We start from the raw sequence: 14,717 nt of genomic DNA on the forward strand, positions 1-14,717 counted from the left end.
GATGTGGCCAGCCCCAAATAAGCAGCCCTGGGGGACATTTGGTGCCAGATGGCTCAGCGGTGAATCACAGAGAATCATCAAGGTGGGAAGAGACCTTGAAAGTCATCCAGTCCCACCATCACCCTGGCACCACCATCATCACCCTGAAACCATGTCCCCAAGTGCCACATCCAGATGACTCTTTAACACTTCCAGAGATAGTGACTCCACCACCTCCCTGAGCAGCTTTTTCCAATGCCTGACAACTCTGTCAGGGAAAAATTGTTTCTGAAGTTTAATCTGAACCTCCCCTGGCAGAACTTTCTCTGGAGGAAAGGCCATTTCCTCTCATCCTGAAAGGATTACATGCTGATCCTTCGGGATTTTATCCATGAGGAATGGGCACAGACAGAAGGTATTGCTCCCAGGACTCCAATGCACACTGCAGGATTGCGACACATGCAGCTCATCTAAAACAAATGAAAGTTGGGTTTAAGTTATAGTAGTAGTAAAAAAAAGAAAACCCACACCAAAAAAACCCACAAAAAAACCTCACAACAAAAAAAACACAAAATGAAGAATAAGAATAGGAATAATAATAATAAGATTTAGAAGATGAAGAAATAGTAGTACTAAATAAGAATAAGAATGAGAATAAAAATGAGAATGAGAAGAAGAAAAAGAAAAAGAAGAAGACGAAGTAGAAGAAGACAAAGAAGAGGAAGAAGATGTAGAAGAAATAATAGTAGTAAAGAATAAGAATAGGAATAAGAAGAATAAGATGATGTAGAAGAAGAAATAGTAATAGTAGTAAAAATCACAATAAGTAAAAGAAGGAAAATGATAAGACTACTAAGATAAAGAAATAGTAGTAGTAAATAATACTACTAATGAAAATCAAAATAAGTCTAGAAATAATAATAAGAAGAAATAGTGGTAGTAAATAATAATAATAATTATATTGATGATAATAATAATAATAATATCAAGTTAAAATACACACCCACACATCTTCTAGAATCACAGAATGTTTTGGGTTGGGAAGGGCCTTAAAGATCCTCTAGTTCCATTTGACTACCTTCTGCTGTCTTTCTCTCTGAGACCTTCTTTCCTATTTCTTTCTATCCCGCTACTCCACATTTCTCATTAAATAAAATCTATATTAAATAAAATCTGCATGTTGGCATCATTTGTGCCTTGGTTTGGGCAGATGCATCTCTCCCTAACTGGACTGGAACTCATTCTCTGCCCCACCTGTCTTTATAGCAGAGCTGCTGCAGCTCTCTGGGCATCTCCATCGCTCTCCTCTGAACTCATTCTAACAGGTCCACATCCTTCTTGTGCTGGGGCCCCCAGACACGGATGTAGTGTAGGTGGGCTCTGACAAAAGTGGAGTAGAGGGCCAGAATCACCTCCCTTGACCTGCTGCTCTTTGCCCATTTTCATGCAGTCCAGGACATGGGTGGCTTTCTGGGCTGTGAGCACAGACTGCTGGCTCATGCTGAGCTTCTCGTCCATCAGCACCCCTAAGTCCTTCTACTCAGCCCCTGCCCCTCTCAGCTTCCTGTTCCCTGCAAATGAGCTGAGGGGAAGCTCCATCCACTCTGTGTTATTGGCGAAACCACTAAAGAGCCCTCGTGCCAGGGCAGAGCCCTGAGGGACACCCCTTGTCCCTGGCCTCCACCTGCACATGGAGCCACTGAGCAAAACCCACTGGATGCATCCATCTGGCCAATTCCTCATGCCCTGCATAGCCCACCCTCTGAAGCCAGGCCTCTGCAGTGTGGGGCTTGGGGTGCCATGCGGCACTGTGTCCAAAGCCTCACAGGGACTCTGTGCACATCAGGGCTGTCAGAGACTGAAATGTTACGGGTAATAGCTTAAACACTGCTATGAAGCAGTTTTGCCCATTACAGCAAAACCATATAAAGAGGCTGAGACCACCCCTCCGTGACCAACTGTGACCTTGAGCTGACTTTGGACTGTGATTTAAGCTGCCTAATGGAACTTGAGATATGAAAATGGTAACACTACTGTTCAATTACCTCAGGTCTGAGGGCAAGTAAACAAGACTAAGGGAGAATAATGTATCCACAAGAAAGCCAAACCCAGCAGCTGTCCTGAAAATCATCCCTGTCTGGGTTTGGTCTGGGGGAAGCCATAGTCCACAGGTTCATCTGCTGAGGCCAGGTTTGCACACACTTCCTACCAACCAAGAAGGAAGGAGGAGAGTTTTGGGGGTGTGGTGTAACCTCTGGTCAGAGCCAGTGACCAAGATGCGCCCGTTCTGGCAGATATCCGTGACAAGCATATGTCAGTGAATATCCATCCATATTTCTCACCTAGAGACAGAGTGGTGTTATGTTTCTTCTGGAAACATATATATACACATATAGTGTCCCTTAGTATCACACCCTCCATGAATGTTAACAGGTTCTGTTAGGATTTTTGTGCTGTTGTGCCCTCTTTCCAGCTTGACATGTGTTTAAGCTTTAAGATTATGGTGATCTAGGTTGCTTTAGTCTGCATGACAGTGAAATTAAACAAACTGGTCTTAAATAGAATACTTAGTTGAATTTTTTTTCTGGATGACATTTAAATTTTCCTCTTGGGGTAGCACCATTGTGAAAACTCTTATAGCCTGGGAAATATTGAAATTTTAAAGATTTTTACTGTACTTTAGCTCCTAGAGAATGACATACAATGTGTACTTGATAATTCACATTATTTTTCCCTTTTATATGCTTATAACTAAAGCTGTGACACTTTCCTCTGCATTTACTAAACTGTAGCAAAATCTCTGAAGCACCAATAATCTGATTTTAACAACAGAATGTCTTTGACAGTGGTCAAGCCAGAACTGAAGAAATTCCAAGATGAAAATGTAAAAGCAGTGGTAATGCAAAGGCTTTGAAAGAAAGATACTCTACTTTTCCTTCCCAGCACTTCTTGACAGTGTTGTTCTGTCCCATTCATGTGACAGTAATATATGGCTCATCTATACATAGTTCTTTCAAATATTGGCCTTTGAATGCGGGGACATTATTTTTCCTTCATCGCTGCCAAAAGCAATGTGCTATAATTTGCCCTATCCACACGAAAGGACCAAAAAAAAAAAGGAAAATAGATCCATTGTTGGAAGAGACAGAAGACAAATCTCATTCAGCAACCTACAAAGGCAACACCAAGGTGAAAATTTTTCACAGTTTGCATGTGCAGCTAAAGTGGTGCTGGGCTTTGCACCAAGTATTAAATTTCCTTTATCTGTGCTGTGTTAAAGGGAATTGTGACAGGCTGAAACAGGCACAGAAGGTATAAATAATATTGAGACTGGTCAGAAATTATTTGAATTTAATTCTTGCCCTGTTACTTTCAGCTTCACAATCTCTGGCATGCCAAGAGAGTCTAAAAGCCAGGATTGTCACATATCAACAGAGTGAAAAATGGACAACACAGTAGAAGTGATTTCCAAAACACAGCTGCTCATGTATACCATATGCATTGTCATATGTATGCTGGATTATAAACTCAAGTCTTTTAAGTAACAACTCCCACTCATCTCGTTGTAGAGAAAAAGCATCGCTAAACTGAGCAGCAATTTTTTGAAAAAGAAATAACAAATATGTCCATTCTATCTATATTTGAATCCAAAGGAAAGATCCGAAGCAAAAACCTTAGGCTTGTAAGATACAGGCTTCCACTAATCTTTTTAATTTATGTGTGGATAACTGTGTGCATTATTCAGTCTTAGTAATAAAGAGGCTACAACTGGACGTGACCAGTTTTAAATTGGTCTAATGCCAGTGCTGGGTGAAAATGTGATGAGAACTTAGGAGGTGCAGTCTAAAAAGAGACATTTTCCCCTCAGTCCTGAGAAGCATTCTCAAGATGTAGCAACAGAAGCACAGAGGAAAAGAATGATTACCTTGGGGTCACTAGAGGAGGCTATGTAGTATTTGAGCCCCTATTAGGTTTGTTACAGACCACATTTATTTCCCAGGCCTGAGATCTGAGTACTGAGCCCAAAGGAAATTCCATATAATTTTATACTTTGGAGAGTTTACTTTTACAGGGAAAGCTTTATTCCAGATTAGTTGAGCAATCCATAGGCCCTGGTGTAAAGGTAGGATCTTACTTAATATTCTAGCAATTTCTGATTGGAACTTCAAATATTTTTTTTTCAGTTTAGCTAACCACTTGTGAGTCTTTATTTTGACAAACCAGTCACAGAGTCTGGATTTATTCTCAAAATATAGGACAATTTTACTTTTCAGGAACTACTCCTAGGTCTGCACAAAATCATGGCCTGTGTCTTGGAGCTATCAGCACCCTCACTCCAGCTGCATAGAGCAGCTGCTGATGTGCATGGACAGCAAAATGAAAGGCACTCAACCTCATTAATTTAAACCTTCATTTCTTTGACAACAGCATGCCTATCTTCATGGACAAGTTTCCGACCGTTTCTTCTTTGGATTTAATTTTGAGAGAACAATTACATCCTAGTACCAAACATCTGGGGTTCTTTTTAGATCTCAGTCCAGTTTTCTATTCTTAAATTTATGAATGACTATCGAAAGACTTTATCAGTAGTGAGTTTCTACTTACATATCATTGTTATATTGGCAACCCTTAAGTCAGCAGACCCATGAGCAGTTTATTTTGGCATACGCTGATGAAGTAAATGATTCCACTTTCCATCTAGCTCCTACCCATATCTTCTCTCCTGAGCTGGCATCAATGTCCATGCACCTGCATGGTGAACTGATACACTTTCTCTGCAAAGTTTTTTTGGCTGAGGCTGGACATCTTTCAGCAGTTACCACATTTGATTGTGAGGCTGGCCACACTAACCAGAAGTGCTTACAGAATTAAAAATGCTACATATGTATCTACTATGGCAACAAATGTTTTTGTTAGTCTTTTAATACTAGGCCAGTAATCATTAGCATCAGGTTGGTTGAAGTGTATCTGCACATTACCAAAAAAAGGGGTAATCACTAGGTGGTTATCTGCAAATCTTTCAGGGTATTCTGATTTTTGAAAAGACTTGTAAGTGCAAATTCTTCAAAACAGACATTAAATATCCTCATTGCAGAAAGTACATAAAGATGTGTGAAACTCAAGCCGACAGATACCATGCTGCATATAATAAGGAGACATGGTATGTTTCAAAGTTTTGGCTGTTCTTACATTTTGTGGTTTAGATGTATAAGCTTAAGAGGAAGTGACAAGATTATTCTTAAGATTAGCTGTAAATTCTGGCCAGCCAGGAAAAAACTGAAATTTGGTAGTAGTTTTACCCTTGGAAAGGCAGAGAGACATTTTTTTATTTTAATCAATATTCACTTGCCATTTGTACCAGTCCTGCAGAGGGTCATCAGGTCTCTGTAAAAGAGCAGGTTTGCAGTTTCCAGAGCCCTGTAAAGCTGCTGTACATAAGTATGGAGTAAGCTTCTCTCAAGCTGCTACAGGTATTACTTTTGGCACACTCTTGAAACATTCTGTAGCAGATCTAGACTCATTGCAAAGGTAGGGGGAAAAAAAGCTGCTGCCATCTGTCCTGCAGAGCAAACACCAGTCAGAAACAAGTATGTTCAGGTCCTGCTGCTGCCTGGAAAAAAGGTTGGGGGTCCCTGTCAGTATATATATTTATTAAATAAAACTGCTTATATGTTAATAAAGGTAAAAATTTGAGGAGTCCAGAAGTCCAGACTGAGGAAGGGGAGGCCAAAAGTCTGCCGTGAGGCTGTGCTGGGGAAAAAAAGTGGGACATTCCCCTAATTGGGAAAAAATAAAAAAAGGTAACAGAACATCTTAATTCTACTTGAATACTTGAATATAATTTATACTAGCAAATGTTTGCTTCAACAGGCAGTTTGACAAAAGTTGCCATAACTTTAGTTCACTGCAGTATCTTTACCAATCATACCACTAAGTGATCTCCAAGGTAGAGATATCTGATAAATCATCTGAGTTAATCTATGGAAAACATCTTAGTGCTTTTCCTCATGGAAGGATTACTCTTTTAATAAACAGATTGTTGAGTTTGGGGTTTTTTTCCATTAATTTTAATTTTAATCATCATTTCAAATATGTCACTGGGAAATCAGAAGCCTTTAAGGAAACTTTAGGTCTTGTATCACAGAACCTTCATGTTGTTAGCACATTTGGATTCAGTCTGGGAAACGGTCCACTTGAACCAACTTACTCTTATTTGTGTTTCAAAGTGCCAAGGAAGAGGAGCTTTTAAGTATACAGAAAGATACATATTCTCATTGAATACTTATTAACGAGAGAGGAGTCGAAGAAAACACCACACATGATTCCTGTTATTACTTCTAAATTTTTTCCAGAGTTGCCACTTCCCACAGGATGCCTGTGTATTCAAAGCCTGCATGCTTCTGAACTTCTGTCTACATCACAGCTTTCTCCTGTGTTGCACTGGTGTCCTTATTTGTGTGTTACTTTTAGCACCTGGGTCTCCACATACCAGGCTAAATATTAGAAGTTTCTTATATAGAATTGTAAGCCATGTAGCAGGCAGGTCCTGCTTGATTAACCTCTACAGCCTTTCCCTCATCCACAAGTGGGTCACCTTGTCAGAGAAGAAGGTCAGGTTACCCATCCAATGTCTAGATACGGCACCTGGGGACGTGGTTCAGTGGTGAAAATGTCGCTATTAGGTTAATGGTTGGACTCAATGGTCTGAGAGGTATCTTCCAACCTTGATGATTCTACGATTCTTTGCAGAAGACACCTTTAATCAGAGAAAAGTTATAAATGCACACCACCACTTAGAAATTGATGGGACTGTTTCACTTAACTTTGGCTGTCTAAAAGTTATGTGTCTAATCTAGTCCCAGATGATCCTACTATAGTCAGTGAAACTGTACAGTTGCCTCTAGACAGCAGATATCTTGCCCAGGATAAGTATCAAAGTTAGATTGGTATAAAAGACCTGAACCACTACCTGAAGATGTCTCCACCTCTTCATCAGCTATAAGAGAAACCTAGGCAACAAAATAAAGTTCATTATATTGGACAGCTAAAAGTAGGTCACACTACTCCCATCCTTTCTGACACATTCCCTCTCAGTTTCCTACAGAAATCACTGCTACTCTAGCCAGAGTTGCCACTGCTCTGTGCTACAGCTTCAGCTTACAGTCTTTTGTTTTTCATCTTTTTCTTAGTTCTTCTTGCTCCTGCGATGACTTTGAAAGTTTCTCTAAGTTGTTTGTACCACTTAGATGCAAGAGGCTGTGACTCATATGTGCCAAAAATCCTGGCACACAGAGTGTTATCAGCTTTACAAGTCTCCTCAGGTATGGACACTTCTGTAGTGCTTAGGCCACTGACCCTCTCAGGGCTTTACTCAGCAACAAAGCTACATTTTCTGCCTAACTCCTGTTGGCTCAGTGTGCATGCTGAAGTCTCAGGTTCTCTCTTGTGCATCATTAGATTTGTATATATGCAGCTAATCCAGCCTTCTAGATAGCTGATCAAATACTTTATGGATCAAGCAGAACCTCTTCTATTGCAACACTTGAAATACTTACTGGCTATTTTTTTTTAATTAAAAAAATAGGCTATTAAGTTGACATTTTGCACTAGGATTTTCAGTAGATTCACATTTTCTCAATTTTTTAGTACCTGTTCCAATGCTCAGGTTACTTCTCATGCTACAAAACATGTTTCTGTCTGTAACTCTGCTTTAACAAGGACGGAGGATAGTTTAACACTTTTTCTGATTTTTCCAGCTGCATGGGATCTCTGCTGAGAAGAAATTTTCCTAGGATTTCTCCACTCCACTCAGAGAACTCAGGGAGAAAGTTAATTTCTTCAAAATCATTCTTTGGGAAAGCCTATGGGTTTACACTGCTTAAGAGTCTAGGGAGATTAGCCTAACTAGGCTAAAACTTTTTGTGAATATTCTCTGAAGCATTTTTGAAGTTCCTGACAAGTTTTTCTTTCCTTCAAAAAGCTGTCAAATTGATTTCAAAGAAACATAACCTTTATGTATCTTCATGTTGTGTGCACTCTCCTCTGTCAAACCCTGCAGTCTGCTTGGGTAACCTTCCCTATGCAGGTAACAGACTGATACCTCCTCCTTACAACATGCAGTCTGCTGGTCCCTGAGGAAAGCCTCAAGCCGTTGTGGTTTTGATTGCCTGACACTTTAGGAGACAGGAGAGGAAACTGTACATTGGTCAATGATCTTAATATTCAGCAGGGAAAGGAAGGGGACAAGCTTGGTCTTGGATCCTCAGCCTAACCCAGAGTACAGTATCAATTACTCTCTGCCTTTATTTATTTCTTTTTTAAGATTGTACAACTTTTATTATATATAAAAATAAAATATTAAAAATAACCTGATTGTATTCTTGCCTACAAATGGAATGGGTGTTGACTGCATATTGTTGTGGGTTTAATAAGAATGAAGCTAAAACCTTGGGATTTTTGTTCTGTTTCCAAAGCTAAGAAATAATAAAGTTTTCAAATTTTAATGAATGTTCCCTCAGATTCTATTATGTAGCCAAGTTAAAAAATAATTTTGATTTTCTTTCTTTTAAAAACTTAACATCCCCACATCTCTATGTAATTAAACTATATTTCAAGATTTCTGTTGCATGTAGAGTCTAGGGAAAGTGAAAATATTGCTGCCCTAAGAATTGGAAAAAACAGTCAAATTTGCAGAACTGTAACATTTAACTGCTTAATCTTTACTCTAGCTCTGTAAAGATGGAATGACCATTGATAAACATGTTCATCTCAGAAACAGATTACACACTGGTCCAAGAATAAGATGTCAGCTGGTGCCCTCATGTGGATAAGTGTGCCATTATATATAATGGAAAATGAAACTTTTAGTCAAAACAGAGCCACAGAAACTTTAGCATCTCAGATTTGCACACAGAATTTGGAAAGATTGTTTAAGGGTCTTTAATTATTCACTTGCAGTATAGGCAATGCCATTTACTTAGTTGTAAGCAGAATTTTCTACCTGGATGCCAGGATATAGCATAGGTCTTAATGTAAATTTTAAGTATGAAACTGAACTCATTCTTATCTGCAGAACCACAATCTCTCTCCCTCAAAAAACCCCTACAGATTCATTCTAAAATGTAGAAGTTATCAAGTGACTGGCTTTCAGAACTAATCACACAACCTTTTTCCAGGGTTTGGAAAAATTTCAACAGAATATAATCTTTTTGAAGAAATGCCTTTCTTATTTACAAAGAAAGCATTCCAGCTGCCAGCCATCACAGAGAAGAGTTGAATAAGCACAGGGCGTATGGGCTGGTGGAAATAATTCCCTTCTGATCAGCCTCAGTGGAAGAAATTATCAGTCCAGATCTAGACGTGGTTTTCTGGAAGAGTGCAAAACAGGTAAGTGAAAAGCACAGATAAGAATACTAATTCAGTTTTATTTACCGACTGTGTGATGATGAACATCTGCAGACTGTCAGCTGAGATCCTGTGGATGGCAAGTAGGTAAGTATGAGAGCGGGCATGATGCAAGCTGCAGCCTACTCTGTGGGGTATGCCCAGCCACTGCCCTGGAGGGATGTCTGCTGAGATAAGCAGATTGGGCAATCTCCCAGCAGGACTCCCTGGAAGGGCAACCACTTCTCTGGTCACGACCCACAATCCTTTGGGAGACACTATGCAGATCATTCTGTAACCCACTGGTCTGTCCCAGATCCTCTGTAATCCGTTGATCCCTTGCTGATCCCCTGTATCCCTATAAAAGCAAGCTCAATGGGCCCCTGTAGCTCAGAGAGGGTTCTTGTCCCTGGCTCCCCCCTTCACCGGAGGGGACCAACAATAAAGCTACCTCTGTGCGGAACCAGCCACACAAACCTCTCGTCTCTCTCTCTGTCCCTAGTCTGGCCTGGAGGCTGCCCTGCAGAGCTGAGCTGAAATCACGAGCTGAAAATCACTAAAGAGCTGACAGCCTCTGCAAGGGCCCTCCTGCCAGCAGCTGAGGGAAGACACCGGGCCTCGGGAAGGCGATTCCTTTTGGGACCATCTCTCCAGACCGGTCACCTCCTCCTGGGTCAGAGCCGCTGACCCCATCACCAGCTGTAATACACTCCCTGCCATGGACAGAGCAGGTACACTTCTACTGTCTACTGTACAACTGTTCCTTTGGAGTGCTTATAAATGTGTACGCATTTTTAACTCTATTACATGTAAATGTTAAACTCTAAGTGTAGAATTAATCAAGTTGTGCAGTATTCTACAGAACCAGCTATATAATATTTACACCTTAAGTGTAAGGAAGATTGAAGCAAAACTTCCAGAATGTTTTAACAGATATCAAAAGAATCACCCTGTCATATAACCAGAATCTAAACCTAAGATGGACTGCTATTTGCAGAATACCCTGTCACAACTGTGCTATCTGTGCCCCCAGTGGCAGCTAAAGACACTGACCTGCAATAAAGACACTAAACTAAAATATTAATCTGAAATAATAGTAAGTAAAAACTTCTGCAAAACTTCCACTTCCAAGCTGAGTAAAGCAGCAACAATGATTATAAAGAATTGAAAGGCAAGGTAACTGCAATCTGTAATTTGACATTACAAGTTCTGAACCGGTAGATAAATAGGTTGACTTCATTTTCATCTGCCACCCACAGATCTGAGTAGTTCCTGGGGAATTCCATTGGCTTCAGCAAACTGATATTGTGAAATGCTGCTTACTTCGTGCTGTGTTTCAAATTCTTACACATCATGATAACTAGAGTGCCAACAATTTAACATTTTTACACCTGGGAATGTAAACTAACAATGTATTATTTATCTGCCAACCTTTCACATCTCCCTGCTCTAGGTGCTTTACAAAAGAAGGACAGAAAAGCATACAAACCCACTGAAATACTACAAATGAGAGATATTTTATCTTTCTAAACATTATTTCAGATATCTGATTTGATAGCATTCAAAATTTCTTGCCCTTTAACCACTTCGTTACAGAAATTCAAGAACTTTGCAGGAAGCAATGCATTTTTGACAATACAATCTCTTTTTTTTCCAAGACAAATAACACATTTGATATTTTAAATACTTAGATTATCCAGATCAAATATTAGCCAGGCAGTTCAGTACAAGGCACTTTCTAATATGAGGTTCTGTGGGTTAAAACTTGCACTTTCCTTTGGCACTGATTACGTTAGCATCAACACTGAATGCCCTAATGCCCTTTCCCATCCTTCTTCAGAGCATGTGTTGTATAACTTAAGAATCATCCAAAACTCCATAACTGGCTTTATTTGAATGATGATGGTGTGCATTCTAGTTTAACACAAGCTTGAGATACCTTTTTGGGTAAAGGAGAGTATAAAAATGAAAGAGGTCACCTCTCTAAGAATACTATAGTTGCCAACAGAAAAGAAAAACACTTTTATACAAACCCTGAAAAATTGTGGGTTTTTAAAATCTTATTGAAGGAGTTACACATTTCACTTACTGCTGTTGCTCAATAAAAATAAATTCTTGTAGAAAAGACTTGCCCATAAATGCGACAGTTGAACAGAAAGACTTGTGTGCCTATGAATTATTGTTCAGGACTGCATATACTCTGCCTTAAAGCTGTGTATTCTTTCTCTGTACTTGTGCAATGCAATTATATTAGAAGGCACTCTTAAAACTGGGTGATCTATTGGTTTAGGGAGCTAAAGATTAATTCCAGATGTAGTCATGCTCTTCTAGCCCTTCAAAAAGTAACTACTGCACCATCTGTTTTGTAATAGACAATTTCAAAGAGTGCCAAGGGGAATGTTAAATACATTGGTCAAATGGCCACAATATACCTCACACACAAGAATCCTAGAGGTCACAGTGCCTCAGACAGATTCATATTTCCAAGTTCTTCTCTCCATTGTTCCACTATGGAAACTCAAAGAAAAGCTCTTCTTCCTCCCAAAATAGTACGGAGATGTTTTCCAGATTATTACCAGTGTTGACATGTACAAGGCCAAATTCAGACCTGAATTCAGTGGAATGACTGGAATTCACAGTGTCACAGACATGTCTCCCATACCTGCCTCACTTCTGGATCCTTGTAGATTATTCCAAATGGTTTTTTGGAGCTTTTTGGGGGTTGGGGTGTTGGTTTTTCTCTTTTATTCCTTGTTTGGCTTTTTTAAATGAAATCAATAGCAAGAATTTAATGCTAAAATGACTTCCAATTTGGCTGGTTGCCCAAGGAAAATGAAGGGTGAATGAGGTAATGAAGGGTTATTCCATGTCATGAGTGATAATCTTTATTTTTCCTAGTTACTTAAGGAAGTCTGAAATAAAGGAATTGTCTCTGTTCTTCTAAAGAAAGTCTTATGCATCAATATCTACATCTCAAGCATATAAAAAAAAAAAGCACTCAGGTCTGCCATCAACATGGCCTAAATTCTTCGCAACAACAAAACTGGAGTAAAAAGCATTCTCTGAAGATTTCCCAAGTATAAATCTGAACTTCAGAGCAGCAACTCATGATTTATACCAAATAGTCCTGAGAAAAGATCTAAAATGAAAACAAAGGGAAACAGAAAATCTGCTAGAAATTAGAGCTAATCACAATCTTGTGCAGTCCTAGAGAGGCTTTTTTTTTTCTGCAGTGACATTAGGTAAATAATGGTAAAAAGAATTAAAGATTAACAACATGTCTCCAGTTCATTCCTCTTTGGTTTTCGCAGTGCAGCCAGTCATATTTTATACCAATTCTTGTAATAAGTTGTTACAAAATCAGCTTAGGACTAGCAGACAGGCTAGTGTACCCATGCTGTACATGTATTGCTGACTTTGCTGTGGTTCTCTCTATTCAACATCACATGTAGACATTCAACATCACATGCAGAATCAGTGCCTTAGACTGTAAGCATAGTGTCTGGGCATACTCCAGCTACATCTAAAAGTTCAAAGTTTGCTGCTGGTAAGTAAGAAAGAATTTAGTAGGAAAAACACACCCTTATGATTCCTTAGTATTATTAAAACTGAACTTCTTTAAGTCACTATTTGGGCAGTGTAAGGAAATCCCATACATACAGGACAATTTGCAGTTTTTCAGTATTAAACATTATTAAAACAAAGAAAAGTTGGGAAGTGGAATAGGAAATACCTGCTTTGGAGGACTTTATAACATAACTTTTTAGAAATTTTAGACATCTGAAAGAAATACATTCTGAAAATGTACACATACTACATCCTGGCTGATGTACCTATTGGTGTGGGAGGATACATACACACCTTCCAGCTACAGCAAAGACCCCATTGCTTAGGACAAGATTTAATTGAAAATAGTCGACTCAATAAGTAACAGAACTAGACGTTATACATTACAGATACTCATACTCCAAACCAAAAGCTTCAAGAAGAAAATGGTGCCTGAAAAAATGATACAGAACAGGAAATATTTTAAGGGAAAATCATAGAGAGCTGGTCTATAGAATTATGGATAATTTTGAATCCTGGTCTCTACATAGCTCACTTATCTCCTCCAGAGCTATAAAAACATCTCTTATTTAATCTTATGTAGGTATCCATAGTCTCCTCCCAAAATCATCAAACAAGCCAAACAACCACACAATCAAATAAAATCAATCTGGATCAAGCTCATTCTTGCAAACCAAGCAGTGTAGTTGCCCCACCTCTTGCTGAGGCTGATGTTCCTGGAAGATAAGGCCTCCAGAATGAAGAGGTACTCAGGGAGAATTTTGTTTTAGACACTAATACTACATCTCAAAGATGGAGCTCAAAGAAAGAAAATTCAGAAGAAAAAAGAAAGAAATCCAGAAGCAAAGCTTCTCTCCTTATTCCATAGTTTTCTTAACCCTAAATGTACAGATAAATCCTTCAAAGCTCACTGTTTTCTAGGCTGAGAGGCTAATTTTCTCTGGCTGAGCCCAGCACTCCCTCACTTCACTCTATGAACACCTATGGTACACCTTTTGCATGGGAAAAATGTACCAGCCACTTGCTAGCTACTGGCTGGGTCATACACACCATGTCAAAGTGATCTATTCCATTTAAGATGTATAGATCCAAAATTACACATCCCAGAGTAAAAAGAAACCAATTATTTTATGCACTTGACACATGCTGTGTTTAGGAGAGTTCAATTTGTAACACTAGTTAATCATTCACAAAAGAACAGAGTTTTAAAAAGTAACTTATTTGTTCCTCACAGCAGAGGATTAAGGCACAATGTACTGAATAACTGGTGCAGTACAATTGCTCTGCAGAAATGATTATATTTCTATCACACACTTTTTGGAAAACGTAATCACTTTAAGTTTCATTGTGTTTGTAACTCAGAGGCAAGAATTATTACGCAGAAAGGTCTGCTTCCTTTCTCAGCCATCTTTTTAATTATTTGAGGGCTTTTTTTTTTTTTTTTTTAACTGACAGTGTTGCATCCAGCAAGGATTGATGTTCATATCCAGAGAAGGGCAACAGAGCTGGTGAAGGGTGTGGAGCACAAGTCCTGTGAGGAGCAGCTGAGGGAGCTGGAATTGTTTAGCCTGGAGAAAAGGAGGCTCGGGGGTGACCTTACCACTCCCTACAACTGCCTGAAAGGAGGCTGTAGCCAGGTGGGGGTCTCTTCTCCCAAGTAACAAGCAGCAGGACAAGAGGAAATGGCCTCAAGTTGCACCAGGGAAGGTTTAGTTTGTATATGAGGAACCATTAGTTCACTGAAAGGGTGATCAGGCCTTGGAACAGGCTGCTCAAGAAAGTGGTGG

Source organism: Corvus moneduloides, chromosome Z, assembly GCF_009650955.1.
Source record: "Corvus moneduloides isolate bCorMon1 chromosome Z, bCorMon1.pri, whole genome shotgun sequence".
NCBI classification, from domain to species: Eukaryota; Metazoa; Chordata; class Aves; order Passeriformes; family Corvidae; genus Corvus; species Corvus moneduloides.